This window comes from Copadichromis virginalis, linkage group LG6 (genome assembly GCF_057382275.1).
Source record: "Copadichromis virginalis isolate Kocher_CV1m ecotype Utaka linkage group LG6, C_Virginalis_male_GT1.1, whole genome shotgun sequence".
Classification (NCBI taxonomy): domain Eukaryota; kingdom Metazoa; phylum Chordata; class Actinopteri; order Cichliformes; family Cichlidae; genus Copadichromis; species Copadichromis virginalis.
In genome coordinates, this window is record NC_140623.1 from 27,715,298 (window position 1) to 27,730,138 (window position 14,841).

Here is a 14,841-nt window from a genome sequence, read left to right on the forward strand (position 1 = left end):
CCAGGCTGTGTTTTTAGTGCCACGATAGGTGTGCATGCTTTGTCTGGAATTGAGACTTCCGGATGTTTCTAACAGGTGGCCTTCGACACTTTGTATCAGAGTCTGGTGAGATGCGAGGCTGGGATGATGTGTGCGTATATGTATGTGTGCTGGAACTGAGCCCTGTATCCTCTGGGGGGGTCATCAGGGTCACTTACTGTAAACAGATCTTCGTGGGCATCAGCAAATCCCCTGGCTGGAGTGTGTGCTCTTTACCATTCTGTAATTTTCTATTTCACATACACACAAACACATACAAGGCAGGCAGGCAAATAAACACGCCCACTCATGCATTCACACATATTTCTTATCTGCTGGACAGAGGCTTTAGTCGCTCTCTCTGTGCACACTGTCACAGAGTTTCTCTCTCCCTCTCTTTCGCTACCCCTTTCCCTGACAGCGGGGCCTCCCGCTTGCTTTACCGTTTCCAGGAAGCGGGTAAAACCAGTCTTGAGTTTCCCTCCCCACCGTTCCAAGCTTCCAGGTGGAGAAAATAGACTCTGCAGTCGCCCTTGTCCAAATCTGTCCCCACGTTGGAGTGGAAAACAAACAGTAGAGCTGCCTGAAAGGTCCAAGGGGACATGCGAACCTGCCGGTTATTTTAACAGAGCCCAAGACGAGAAATAAAGGGTTAAACTTTTGAAGCGCCGCTGCATTTCTCGCAGTTGACCTTCTCTCGCTGTTTTCATTCATTTATCATTTCTTCAACTTATTGCTTGTCGCCAGAAAAATAACAATAAGCTTGCCACTCTGACAAGCTTCCACTTGCAGCTGGTCTGGAGATGCAAAACTCTCTGATGGTTTAGTTATTTTTCAACATTTCCATTTGCTCCTCATGTTGTAAACAGTTTCTTTTTTTCTTTTTCTTTTTTTTTTAAATGAAGCTTGTAAGGATTCCTAGAAGGAGAGGCGTGGCTATTTGCTTCATAGAAACCATCAATCATGTGGCAGTTCTGTCGATTTCCTCTTCCTTTCTTACAAATAGCTGCACTCCTGACCCACAATAGCTGTAAGTAGCACGCAGTAGACACATTTACAGCACTTAAATGACATACTTTACCAACATTGTCCAGCATTTTAAAAAGACAACTGTCATAACCGCAACACAAAACTATATATTTTAGGGATTGGGTGTGTGACAACCATTAATTATCAATCACCTCTCCTCTCACTGCAAGACTGAAGCAACTTGATTATAACCTCTCTTTTTTTCCCAAGGATGAAGGTTTTATTCAACGTTTTCTCATCGCTTTTTAGGTTACATTGAAAGTATTTTTGTCTTACTGCCAGGCAAAGAAAACAACAATTTCTACAAAAGTCCTTCTAAACTTCCCACACAACAGCTTTCTACCACTTTGGCAGGTCTTTCAGTGAGCAGAGTTTTGGCTCGTCTCCCATTTGTGTGATAGTTGTTTGCTGAGTTTCAGGAAGGCTCACTTTGCCAGCAGGCCTGAAACAATAGAGCACAGTTTTCTCAGCTTGTTGCTGCTCGGTGTAGGCCTTCGACTGCAAGAGCAAGAGGGAAACTCCAGACTTGCCACCTCCTGCTTCTCCTCCTCCCCCTTCTTCTTCTTCGTCTCCTTCTTCTTCTTCTCCTCCTCCTGTTTCCCCTCCCTCTCTCCCCTCTGTGATGACTCAGAGAAATGTGCTTGGCTTTGCTCCCGTTGCCAGAGTGCAAACCAAGGTTCGATGAAAACGGAGTGAAATCGACAGACATCCTTTACAAGAATTTGGCTGCATTGCGGCCTTAAGCTTTGTCAGATGTATCTAGTTCGATAAGTGCAATAAAAGGAGAAAGATCTGTTGAACGCAGACCAAATGGATTCATGTTTCATAACTTATTCATACATGTTTGTGTGCTGTGCTGTTGTGCTGGAAGCGGCTGCAGGCATCCAGTTGCTGCCAAGCACAGTTAGAAAAATCATAGCATTTTTAATCCTGTGAGTTCTCAAGGAGACAAAAAAATACTGATATAATTTAAGTCAGGCTAATGTATTCTGTCAGTTTTTACTGTAACAGACCGAAACTGAAATCCTTTCTGACACTGATGTTTTTAAAATATCTGTTTTCTTTTCCTTTTGTAAAAGGACCTTTGGCTTGAAAAAACACACTGAGGAGAGTGATTTCAGATCAATTATGATTGACTATAGGATAGTAAGTGTTACCAAATAGGTGGTATTTTTAAAAAGAGCTGTTACCTTATTTTTCTGTACGCTTTCTTGACTTTATCCTTATTTTAAATCATTTTGATTTCCAGTTTTATCATTTGAGTGGTTTGCAGGACACGTGGAAGAAGGCTGTTTCAAACAGTCACCCTCATATGACATTTGTGTGTGTGTGTGTGTGTGTGTGTGTGTGTGTGTGTGTGTGTGTGTGTGTGTGTGTGTGTGTGTGTGTGTGTGTGTGTGTGTGTTTTTAAAAGCCAGGATTCTTTTGAAGCTATTAAAATGTTGCAGAAACCAAATAACAGAGTGCAGAATTTCCCTCACACATTTTATTCTCTTAAAGAAAATTCATTGCTGACTAAAAAATTGTGAGCAGGATTATTTAGACTGGTTAAATTAACGGTCTGGTATTCGGGGAATGATTTTGAAATAGAAATAGAAATTTGTGTTCATTTTGTAGTATATTAAGGTCTACTGTAAAATTACATTTTAAAATTACAGCAAAATAACATTTAAATCATTACAGGGAGGTTTTTATGGGTCTTCTTTTCTCCTGGATAATACATTTATATATTATTAAAGTGTTTTTTATAAACCTGATCTGACACGATGTTCACATCACAGGTTCATAACTAACAACATCAAATTCTCACATTAGCAATATAACTTATTTATTATTATTCCTTTTTGTCTGTTTGTACAAAATTATTATATTATTTATAGTACAAATAAAATGCATAGTAACAGCTAGAATGCTGATTATCAGTCTCAACTTTTTAATATATTTAAAAAATTGTATTTATACATATGTAAAGCAGACCCTTTCTCATCAATGTGAAATCTTAGCTTATCTCAGCTGCCTATTTTACAACAAATAATGTGTTTGTTTTAAATATATTACATATATTATATTGTAATATTTTTACAAACAACTACAGATAATAAATGTATGTTCTTAGACTATTATGAAGGAAGAATATTCATATTTAAAATCATAATAGTTAAAGAAAAAAAGTGTCTGTCAGGCTGGTAAGTATTTAACCTCCTAGGACCCGGCGTCCACATATGTGGACATCACATTTTGGGTTATTTAGACCAAAATACTCAATTTTGTTCTACAAGGGCCTGATATCCACTTACGAGGACATTATACTGCTACTGTTCTATCAAAATTTTAAACGAATATCCTCATATGTGGCTCTGATTTTTCATAAAAACAAAAATAAGGTAAAAAAAAAAATCTGGTAATTCTTTGGGGCCTAATGAATGTAAAAACAATCAGCCCAGATATCAAATAGAAATTAAAAATGCATGCCGTGGAAGAGTTCGTGTCTTAGGAGGTTAAACAAATAATTTGAAGACTTTTTTTTTCCAGCGAATGACTCACAAATAGTTTTCTGGATGACTTTTTATTCTTGTTGTTTCTTGTCCGACCACTTTGCTTCTTCACTGAAGTTTTACATGCCATGGCTAATCTGCAGTTCTGCATCCTTAAAATGGCAGCTTTGGGATTTCTGTCCAGTCGGCCTTCCAGATTTATCTTTCCGTGCCAATGGAGCTCAACAACAGTGTGCTGAAACTAGTGTGAAGGTATATATCTTGAACACTTGGCTGTGTGTGATTTGTTTAATTTTTATTTACTTTTTGCAGAAGTATTTGTCACTGACCTCTATTATTTTCCTCCTTCCTTCTTAAATTTCTCCACTGTTATTCTCCATTTGAAAATTCAGCACACATTTTCCTTTCACGAAAGTAATTTGTAGATTATTTCTGTTTTGGCTGTCTTTGTCCTTCTTTATCTTTAAATCTGTTTTTCTTTATAGTTAATATTTCTTTCTTTATTTGTCACTCACCTCTGTGAGGAAGAGATCTCACACAACACATCCAAAGACCCCCGACAGTTCCTGTCAGGAATATCAATGCGTTGTCACAAACGTCCCTGTTGGGAGGGCCTGATATTATTCAACTTTGTGAATAAGAAATTTGGACCAAAACCCCAAGACAGATGGTTAAACGTGACAATAATAACACATCAGATTTTCTTGGCAGTCCTTTATACTGTGTTAGATTAAACTGTTGGCGTTCATACATTCAGCCAAATACAATAGTTGCTCCAAAGCACTGTAGAGGGGTCCCCCAGGGTTTGTATGTTGGCCTTGTGCAGTTTCTTCTCTGGAACAGCATCTGCTTTGTTCACTTCTCTGAAGTAGCATCCCTCAGATCACATATCTCACCACTATACTGATCTTAATAGCTTGAGCCTACGGCCCTCTGATACACACAAACACCCGCAGAGACACTATCACAGAAGCTCAGTTGGTCACTCTCTCACGAAGGGCACACAGACACAGATAATCGAATAGGTTGTGCAACACCGGTGATAAATCTGTTGAAAGAAATGGCCTACTGTAAAGGAAAGAGCGAGATCTCCCAGCTAGGGTGCTGGATAAATGTGTGTACGTGACAAAGAGAATAAGTTGCTGAGTTAGGTGTTTACTTAGCACCCTATTTACTTTACGATTACACACAAGAGTACAGCATCCATACAGTAAGTCTGTATGTCTGTGAATGTGTACTCCAGTACATGTGCGTGTTCTGCAGGAATTGATCCTTTACGATACACCGATTATACGCTGAATTGACTTGGTTTATTTGTATGCTTAGAACTGTTCTGTGTGTGTGCCTATAAAGTTGCATGTGTGTGCCTGCACAGGGAGAGAGGTTTTACATGGTCAGAGGTGTTGCTGCTAGAAGTCTATGTCTGTGCTGGAGAGCCAGATTGTGTGAGTGTAGTGTATGCGGGTGGTCACATGTGTGTTTGTGTGTGTATGCATTGCGTGGAGAGAAGCTGAGTGACAGGTTTTTGTTTTGTTTTTTTAAGCCTGCCACTGAGACTAGCATCAAACACCACCTCAACTCTTTGCCCTTCTCTAATCTCACACACATACACACAGTGTGCTCAAACTCACACATGTGTACACACACACACACACACACACACACACACACACACACACTCCTGTTACAGCTCAGACTCCCTTTTACATCCCTGAGAGCTACACAGATCTTTTAAATACAAGAATAAAAATAACAACAAAAAAAAGATCCGACACTCCTTCTGCAGGTATTTTACTCTCTCTTCACAGCAGTCAGTTCATCTGTCTGATGCATCTGTTCAACAAAGGAGACACACACACACACACACACACACACACACACACACACAGAGGGTGGTTTGTCAGTTATCTGATGTAATCTGTTGTACAATGTTGGGCAACAATTATTTGATCATTTGTAAGTTTGCTCAATTAGAAAGAATGAACAGTCTCTAATTTGTAAGGTATTTGCATTTTAATGGAGAGAGACAGAATATCAACAAAGAAGCACACAGTTACATAAAAGTTAGAAATTGATGTGCATTTTATTGTGTGAAAAAATATTTGATCTCCTACCAACCAACAAAGACTCTGGATCAGATTCAGTTTCTTCCCTTCCACAATCATGGGCAAGGCCAAAGAGTGGTCAAAGGACGTCAGGGACAAAACCGTAGACCTGCACAAGGTTTGAATGGGATACAAGATCATCAGAAAGCAGCTTGGCCAGATGGTGACAGCCATTGGTGCGATTATTTGGAAATGGAACAAATATAAAACAACCATCAATCACCCTCAATCTGGAGATTGTAAGATTGTACAGGACAACTTCACCACATTGAGCCAATGGACAATAAATTTTTGGAAAAGAACTTCCTTTCTGGGTGGTGGGTGGGTCTTTCAGCATCACAATGACCCAAAACATGTAATCAAGGCAACAAAGGAGTGGCTAGAAGCACATTAAGCTACAGACCTCAATCCTATAAAAAAATCACCAAAATGGCGCCTGAGATGTGTGCAAACCTGGTATCCAACTACAAGAAACTTCTTACCGCTGTGCTTGCCAGCTAGAGTTTCTCCACCAAGTACTAAGTCATGATTTGCTTGTGGATCAAGTACTTCAATTTATAACTTTTAATGTAGTATGTTTTAAAAAAAAAAAACTTAACTCAGCAGGGGATTAAATAACTATTTCCCTCACTGTAGATTAAAACATTTAGTATAATAAGACCAAAGAACTACCATTAAGTAGTTAGTCTAGACAAAGTAAAAATAAAATGAAATAATTGCCTGAGTAAACATCCTATAATTAAACAAACACAAGTAAAAACAGACTCGTGCATATTTAGACGATTGCTAATGTTTGAGGTGTGTCTGAACTGAAGGCCTTGGTGCATATGACCTAGTTTACTTGATGCCATAGATCTCAAACAGGATGTTGAAAGTAAGAAAGACTGTCTTTGGTTAAAATATGTGTCAGGGAAATTCCTTTGTGACTCACACTGAGTTGGTGTTGGTTTATTATAAATTGGTTTGGTAAAATACCACCCTCTGGTCTCCTTAGTGGTATTAGATTTCTGGGCAAGGCGGGAGGGGTGGATGAGAGGGATGGAGAGTGGGCTTGGGTGTGGGGAAGACAGGTTGTCACCCCTGCCCTTTATATTGAGATACAGTCTGGCTGATGACACTGACTCATCCTTGCTTTCCAAGCTCTCTTCTTTCCTCTTAGTAACCTCCGTCATGGCTTCTGTTCTCACCACACCCAGCGGTGCACATGCCACAAAGTGTGCTGCAGGTCTACACAATCCCCATTAGGCGTTTTTGTTGGAGTTTTTTTTCTTTCTTTTTTTTAAATCTGGGTCAGGAGCCAAATGAGAGTAATGCGAATAGGAAAAAATGCCTCTCAACAATGTCTATTATTACTATTGCCTTTTCTTTTTTAACAGAGACTCAAAGTCTTCCTGTATTCATGCTATGTAAGGACAAAATACACCATTGCCTGTAGATATGTCCTTTTACATGCTAAGTGAGGGAATTGCATCAGTTCTCCACATGATGTAACCCATGCTGCAGATAGGCAAACATAATAGTCTGAAAAATCTGGGCTCACAAAGAAAAACATGTTGGAAATATGAACTATCAACCACGCAGCTGACAGTTCCTTTTTCTTTTTTTAATTCAGTGCTGGTCTGCCTTAGTACAGTTTAGAGACATGGGATCCCGAGGTAATAGCGATACGCCGGCTTTACAACTTTTGGCTTTTTAGCAGTGTTAGCAGATTAATGAACAGCAGTGTTGGTGTGTTAGTCTTCCTATTGTCGGTGAAAAACTTCGGTCCAAATTAAAACATATCAAGACTGATTTCTGAGAAATTTTCTGGTTTGGTGACCACTTCAGGCACGAACATGAGGTTCATATTTGTGGTTCTAAAGAAGATGTCTCAGCAACTTTAACTTTAGCCTCTAAACCAGTCACCGGTTTAAAATTTTAATTTGTCTACTGGCTTGGCTATTGGATGACTAAATACTGGCAAAGCAAATACACCTTCCCATCAGCCACAGCTGTACTTTGTTCAGTTCAAATAAGTAAATGTTAGCATGTTGATACATTGGATTAAGATGGTAAACAAGGCTTGTTGGCACTATCATGTTTAACACACTTTTCCCACCAAAAGACAAAATTTGATCTTTTGTGTTTCATATCAGAATTTACTCTCCTGCCAAAAATATATTACTAAAAAAAACACTAAAATGAGATTTTACTGACTGTGATTTCTTGCAATTAAATGCAAGCCAAAAAGCAGAGGTTAGTCACCGCAGGCAGGAAACATCATGAAGTAAACTGTACTGACGTGCCACTCATATCCATAACTTTACAACCTTGATCATGATTGTGCCGCTTTGCATACGCTGGGAGTTAGCCAGAGTAAACATATGTGTGCTGCCACAGCTCATTGAACTGAGTGAAATACCTGAAATAACTCTGAGTCACAACTAAATCACTAAAGCATGTCATGAGAATTTGATCAGAAGCATTTTTAAACTTTAAGGACACTTTTTGAGCATGTTTATGGGAAGCATTTGGCACGTAAAAGTTTTCTTTAGGAGTATACATGTATTCTAAGCAGCATGCAGCTAGGGAACATGCAGAGACAGTTAAACTCCTGAACTGGATGTCAGTAATGGAGGGTCTGTGTGTGTTTGGATAATTGCCTCATATTTCACAGGTAGGCATTTCCCCCCAGGGATAACTCCGGCCTTCCACGCCCCATCACCATAAGCACAATATCAACGCAAATGCGCTGAGTACTCTATTTGCTTTTCAACTGGGAACTTGACTCCCATGCTTTGAGCGAACAGTCATGACAGAAAGACGTTTTTCCAGTCAAATTAACTCAACTGTTAGATAAAAGAAAACACATTTCTAACTTTGCTCATTTCGTGCTTACATTCATGGACTTTCTAGTGTAAAATACATAGTATGTAATAATCTCAAAAATCAAGTCTGCAAATATCTTTCACTTGTTCTTATTTGCCAGGTTACCTGGCAAATTTCTGAAGAAAGGCTTCAGGTTTCTGAAGACTTTCTTCAGAAATCTTTGAACCACAGGTTACCAAAGGTCACACTACAAATGATCATGAGATCAAAAAACTGTGTGAAGCACCTCTCTATGAACTTATTCTAAACGAGGCACACACATACTAGCATATGACTTATACTTTGTTACCTACACAGGGATTCCTCTTGTTAGTGGGAATACTGGCACAATGCCTGGAGAAAACATGTTTCATACATTTATAATAAACAAGTGTAAATACACTGGAGATCTTTAGAGAGTTCTTCAAACCAAAACCTCACCGAGTGAAGTTCAGAAAAGAAATTATTTATTTATGAGTTGATTCTATTGTTGGGTTGGATTTAGTTGTCAAACAGAAGTAATTTACTAAATCATTTGAATGCTATCATTACCTTCTTCTCACTAAACACTATCATTACTTTCATTACTTATTTTTGTACTTATACTTTCATAAGATGATACAGTAGTAATCACAATTACTGACTTATTTATGTATTGTTTTCATGTAATTGTATTCATTGTGTTTTGCATTGTAGTGCTTTATACTATTTACTATTACGTGTCTACACTATAGTATTGACTGGTCTGTTCTTGCCCTTGGAAAACTGATCACATTATAACATGTCGTGAATAATTCAACATTTGTGAATTTAAATTTGATGGTATTGTTGTGAACGTGAAACCACAGGATGCCTTAATAAGAGCTTACAGAGTGATAAGATTATTTTAGCCATTTGCTAAAATGACTGAAACCTTGGGTGGCCTAAAGCTACGTACACACTGGAAGTGAGTCGCTCATTGCGCGTTGCTTTGATGCTCACAGCTGGTGGCTTTTATACATTCCAGACTCTGGTTGTCCTGGTAACCTTCTAAAGTCCTTACTACCAGGTCATAAGTCAATCATTGGTATTCTTCACTCCCATTGGTAGTTTCCTCAGTGGAAGTTGAGAAGTTTATCTTCCCAACTTCCCATCGCCAATGGATATTTATTTCTTCCGTTGTTACCATGTTACAGCAAATAACTTCCAGTGTGTACAAAGCTTAACACATACCCGTGTGCCACATTTGGTTGCTCCTGATAATCGAGGAGGGGTTTGCAGACAAAGACGTAAACAAACCAAGGCAGACAAACACAGATTATAGTAACACGGATATGGAAATGGATATCTCTAAGTGTATATGTTTTTAATGCAAAGTTCTATATTTTAGTTTCTGTCCACGGAATTTGTATTGAAAGATCTTCACTTGGTTTTTCAGACTGCTGGATCCTCACAGAGCTTCAGATAAAGGTTAAACTTTCTTAAGTAATTAAGTATGTTTACCATCTACCGTTGCTGCTTAATATAAAATCTCTTTCCAAGACTTTATATTAACTTATGTGCAAGACTTTGATTTTATAATGAGATTTATATTTTCATCTTAGAATAATGCACATATATTTTTTAAATGCTGTCTTGTCTAAGTTCCTGAATTCTTCAAGTTGACCTTTGGCATCTATGCCTAATGCACCCCTTTTTAGGCATGAGTTATACAGATCTGTCTCTCCTAATCAATCACATCAGCATGCTTCTGAAGAACCCCTTGGCATCAAATTTAAATGCACTTGGTAAGAAATTATTTCTTTTAAACATGCAGGGTTAATATTGTGATGGGGCATACATTAACTTAACCCTAACCAGCATGTAAATGCAACATTACAAAGTGAGAAAAAAATCACTGAAGCAAAATTCAAAAACTCAAAGACAGTTGATCTCCTAGCTGACACACGTCCACCCTCCAACTGTTGGACTTCATGGCTCTAAACATCAAATTGTTCAAAAATTGTTGTGGCTGGTATATCAAACCAGACATTTGAAAACACCAGCTGCAGTGGCCAGAAAGCAATTTTTGTCTCTCTGGGGTGAGAACACACTAGCATTTTGCAACTTCATCTTTGGATTATAAATATTGCCAGCAAGAGAAAAAAAATGAGCGAACCAGATAGGACTGATGACTGAATATTTCTCAACATTGTGAAAATAAGCCAATAAAATAAAATGAATAAAGCACCCCTGTACAGAGCGTAGGCTTGTTTAAAGGCCAGTGAGTGATCATGATGGTGTGTCATGTGGGACGAATGAGGCAGCTGAGGACTTGTTTGAGGAAGGAAGTCATAGTACTTCAAAATAGATTTGGTTTGCTCGTATGGTTTCTATCTTTTAATCCTGCCTTTTCTGTGTCACACACACACACACACACACACACACACACACACACACACACACACACACTCATGTGCCCAAGCAGCAGGCTTTGTGATGTGGTAGGAGGACCTCAGGAGGTTTGGCTCCTGATGATTTCTGGGAGCAGCACCAGCATGGTGACTTGATCCCTGCTCGGCAATTGGATTGGCCTGATCTGGCGGTGGCAAACCAGTTCTGCCTGGAGATTGAGGGGGGGTTACTCAATAATAGAAGGAGTTTTTATTAAAAGGCAGGCTGGCTAGAGTTCATTGGGAGTTTGTGTGTGTGTGTGTGTGTGTGTGTGTGTGTGTGTGTGTGTGTGTGTGTGTGTGTGTGTGTGTATACATGTGTGTTTTGAATGGGGCTTTTTGTTCCAACGTGACTCACCATGTTCTAGCTATGGTTGGTGCCTAAAGGGAGAGAAGAAGGGGGGGTGAATGGCACACAAGAGAAATAGTTGATGTGGTTAAGTCATTAGGAAACTGCATGTTCAGTTGGCCTGTCAAGCTTCGGCCTTCTTATATGATGAATCAATACACCAAATTCTTGCCTGTGAATGGGACATACAGAGAGTTGAAGAGGGATCTATCCTCTGCTGTCGCTGGCTTGAGGTCATCTAAACTTTTAGCCAACTCTTTGGCAGACTGGGCGTGCTAGTATGGCTAAAAGTAACTTCGACGGGACTTGATCAAAGCAGATGGGGCATGTGATTGCTCGCTTACTGACTATAAATTTGTTAGCAAAATTTTATTAAGCTGATGTACACAAATAACTTTTGTCATGGTTCTGATTGTTGTGTGAAAACATAAAGGAAGTCAACAGGAAATGATTTCATAGATTCTTAGAAGCCACTGTTTGTTTATTTGTTTGTTTAACATATTTTGGAGCGTTACTTCACTACCCTGCTCTCGACATAGATATAGGGTTTTTGTTGAAAACTCTTATTGTCAGATGATTCCCATCTAGAGCTGTGTGAGTGGAAAATAATCCAACATCCTGCACAGGGTCATTTGCTTGTGCTATTTTCATAGAGCCGAAGTGAAACCCAAACTTCTGGATTCTGTTTCAGAAGTACGAAAGCCTTCTTCAACTGACATTTGTAACTACATGTACAACTTTAAAAGAAGAGTTTCACCACAGTATTGCAAATGAGCTGGCGTTTACATACTGCTTTCATAGTTGTATATGCTTGTTAAATCTGATATAATTAGCCATTTCTAGGGTCCAAAGTCACCTTCCTAAAATTAAATTAAACAGTAACAGTTAACAATGGTGCATATTCTTTTGGCTCCAGTGTGGCTGATCTCCCAGTTGGTGCAATAAAGGTTAACATCCAGACATCAAAGAAAATAAGATTTGGCTAAGTTCAAAGTTGGCAGGAAGTTAGCTTGCTAGTTTCTGGCTGAAGATGATAACACCGTGTACTGACTTAAATATCTCTAAAAAACTAAAGCATAAATAGCTGTGATATCACTTTGGACATAAGCAATGACAGAAAACTAATTAACAATGACATTTGGAGGGTTAGTGATGTTGGGCTAGTTGACATATAATGAGTGTTACCTGGTGGCTAACTATAAAGCCTCGGTTATGCTAATATAAACAAATTACCACCGGGAAGAAGTAGCAGTTTAACATGTCATCACTTAACCAGCAGATTGACCACTTGAAAGTCTTTGCGCACACATATTTACACACATGTTGTGTCTCAGAGGATAAGACCATATAGTCTGCTAATCAGAAAGTTGTTGGTGTGATCCCTGGCGCCTGCAATATGTGCACTAAAGTGCCAGTCATCCATTTTGTGATGTACAGGTCGTGGGATAGGCAGTGTAAAGAGAGACCGGACCTCCCTTTCCCCAGCTACCCCTCCAGCTCATCCAGGGAAACACGGTGGCATTCCCAGGTCAGCTGAGAGACATAAATCTCTCCAGCGTGCCCAGTGTCTGCCCTTGGGCCTTCTCCCATTGGGACAACCTGAAACACCTTGCCTAAGAGATGTCCAGGAGGCATGCTAGCAATCCTTTGATGTGGAGAAGTAGCAGCTCTACTATAAGCCCTTCCCAAATGACAAATGACAGCCATCCTTCAGAGTAAGCTCATTTCCCCTGCTTGTATTTGTGATCTAATTGTTTCGGTCACTACCCAGAACCCGTGGCAAAAGGTGGAGGTACAGTACTGAAGTACACTCAACGCCAAATACCCATGTTGCATCCATCTGTGTGCCAGTGTGTCCTTGATAGTTAGAAAGTGCTTGGTGACGAGGTGAATATGGTTTGTAATATGTCTGTGAAGGTTCTCAGTCATCCAGGTCATCGTAGTCTAAGGACTACTTTCCAAGCTCCTTACACAATGGTTTGTAATAAACAAAAAATGCTTTAAGTACCAGTCTATCCACCATTTATATAGGCTGTCCAAAGATACTGTAATTTATCATTGTACCGCTCACTACATGCAGTCAGATTACATTTTAAAGAGCACCATTTACTTTAATCTCCAGACCAGTAAAGGTAAAAACATGTCAGTGAACATAGAAAATGGCCAAGTTAAGCAGCACCGTGAAAAAGATCAAATGGTGTTGCTTTCTTAAGGAAAAAAAAACATGTTACAGTTATGACTCTGAATAATTGTGCTGATACACTTTTAAAATTTGATTGGAGCAGTAGGTTTATTTTCTGTAATCCTTTAGTCAGACTCACAGCACTTCTGTTTTTGCCAGTTAGTTTCTGTTTTGTTTTTTTGAAAAAGAAAAAAGTTGTGTTGCGTTATGAGCAAAAGGTTGTACACGCCAGGGAAGTGACATCAATACTCCATATAAATATGCTCAAATATTGGAAATTAACCATGCACCACCTTTTGTTTACACATTCATACACACACACATATTACCAGTTTTCCTTAGACACTCCTATTTGTTGTTAAGCACTCATTGTCACAAAATTGCGAAAAAAGCCTCTATTTGACGCCCACCCACAACCACCTCTGTGGAGCCCTCCAAGAGGCGGTCACACACTTGTTGACCCCTCCGCCCTTCACTCCAGCGCCGTTTGCCATGGATGTTTCAAATCCATCTGACCTGCCTGTGCTAATGGACGGCTATTTTGGGAGAGGGATGGCAAAACCGTCTGCTACTCACAACGGCCGCTGTGAAAAAAATACGGTTTGCTAAGAGGGAGGTTCTCCTGTGTATGTGTGTGTGTTCACAGCCAGCCATACCAGTGACTAAGTTCCATGTTGGGTTCATGTGTCGCTGTAGGCCATTGGGATTGCTGTTGAAACATGAGATATCTTACTCTTGCAACACTAAGACTCTGAAATTAATTCCCCAGCAAGTACGTCTTGTCAATTTAGTTTTATGAGGGTGTTTTATTTCGGATGTTTTATTTCTTCACCCTCTGAGGTGCTGCCAGTGTGTACATGTTCGTTACCTCAAAATTGTCCATTCTACGCAAATTTTAAAATAAATTTCTTCCTTTAGACAGATAAACCACATGCCACTTTTAAAAGGAAACACCTCATAGTAATATAAGCATTCAGGCCCTTTTGGAAAGAGCCTGATCAACAGGTTGAGCAGTGGAACATGCCAGTAGGTGAACATGCCTCTCTATTGCTTCTGTAAAATCATCTCGCTCTGTGGGACTTGACAAGCACAACACTGTTTCCATGAAGTAGTTAGGCTGAGTAAAATATAAATTAAAAATAGAAAGGATTGATTTGTTCCCTATATTTAAAGTTTCTTTTTTTTAAAAGAGGGAAATTGCTGTAACAGCAGCTAAAACATTAAACATAAACCTATAAAGAAAAAAAAACTTAAATAAAGAAGAAAAGCTGAAGAAAATGATGGAAAGAGTACAACATATTAAATACTGATACTTTTTTCAGTTGATGGGAGCAACGGTGCAGTAAAAGACTGGAAAGTTGTGTAACTTCTCTAAAAACAGCATTACTGAGACGGTAGCCCAATA

General features: G+C 39.1%; 1 long non-coding RNA gene across 3 annotated transcripts in view; it reads right to left on the reverse strand.

Annotated features, from left to right (window-relative positions):
- Nucleotides 1-3,575: 3,575 nt before the first annotated feature.
- The window catches only part of LOC146707977 (uncharacterized), a 39,204-nt gene continuing 27,938 nt past the window's right edge, over nt 3,576-14,841 (reverse strand). For 2 of the 3 annotated variants that reach the window (XR_014920900.1, XR_014920899.1), the window contains exons 3-4: nt 5,657-5,756; nt 3,576-5,375 (exon numbers count right to left, since the gene is read on the reverse strand). This is a non-coding gene — a long non-coding RNA (uncharacterized LOC146707977). The remainder of the gene's footprint in view (nt 5,376-5,656; nt 5,757-14,841) is intronic. The other variant, XR_014920901.1, reaches the window with a different exon arrangement.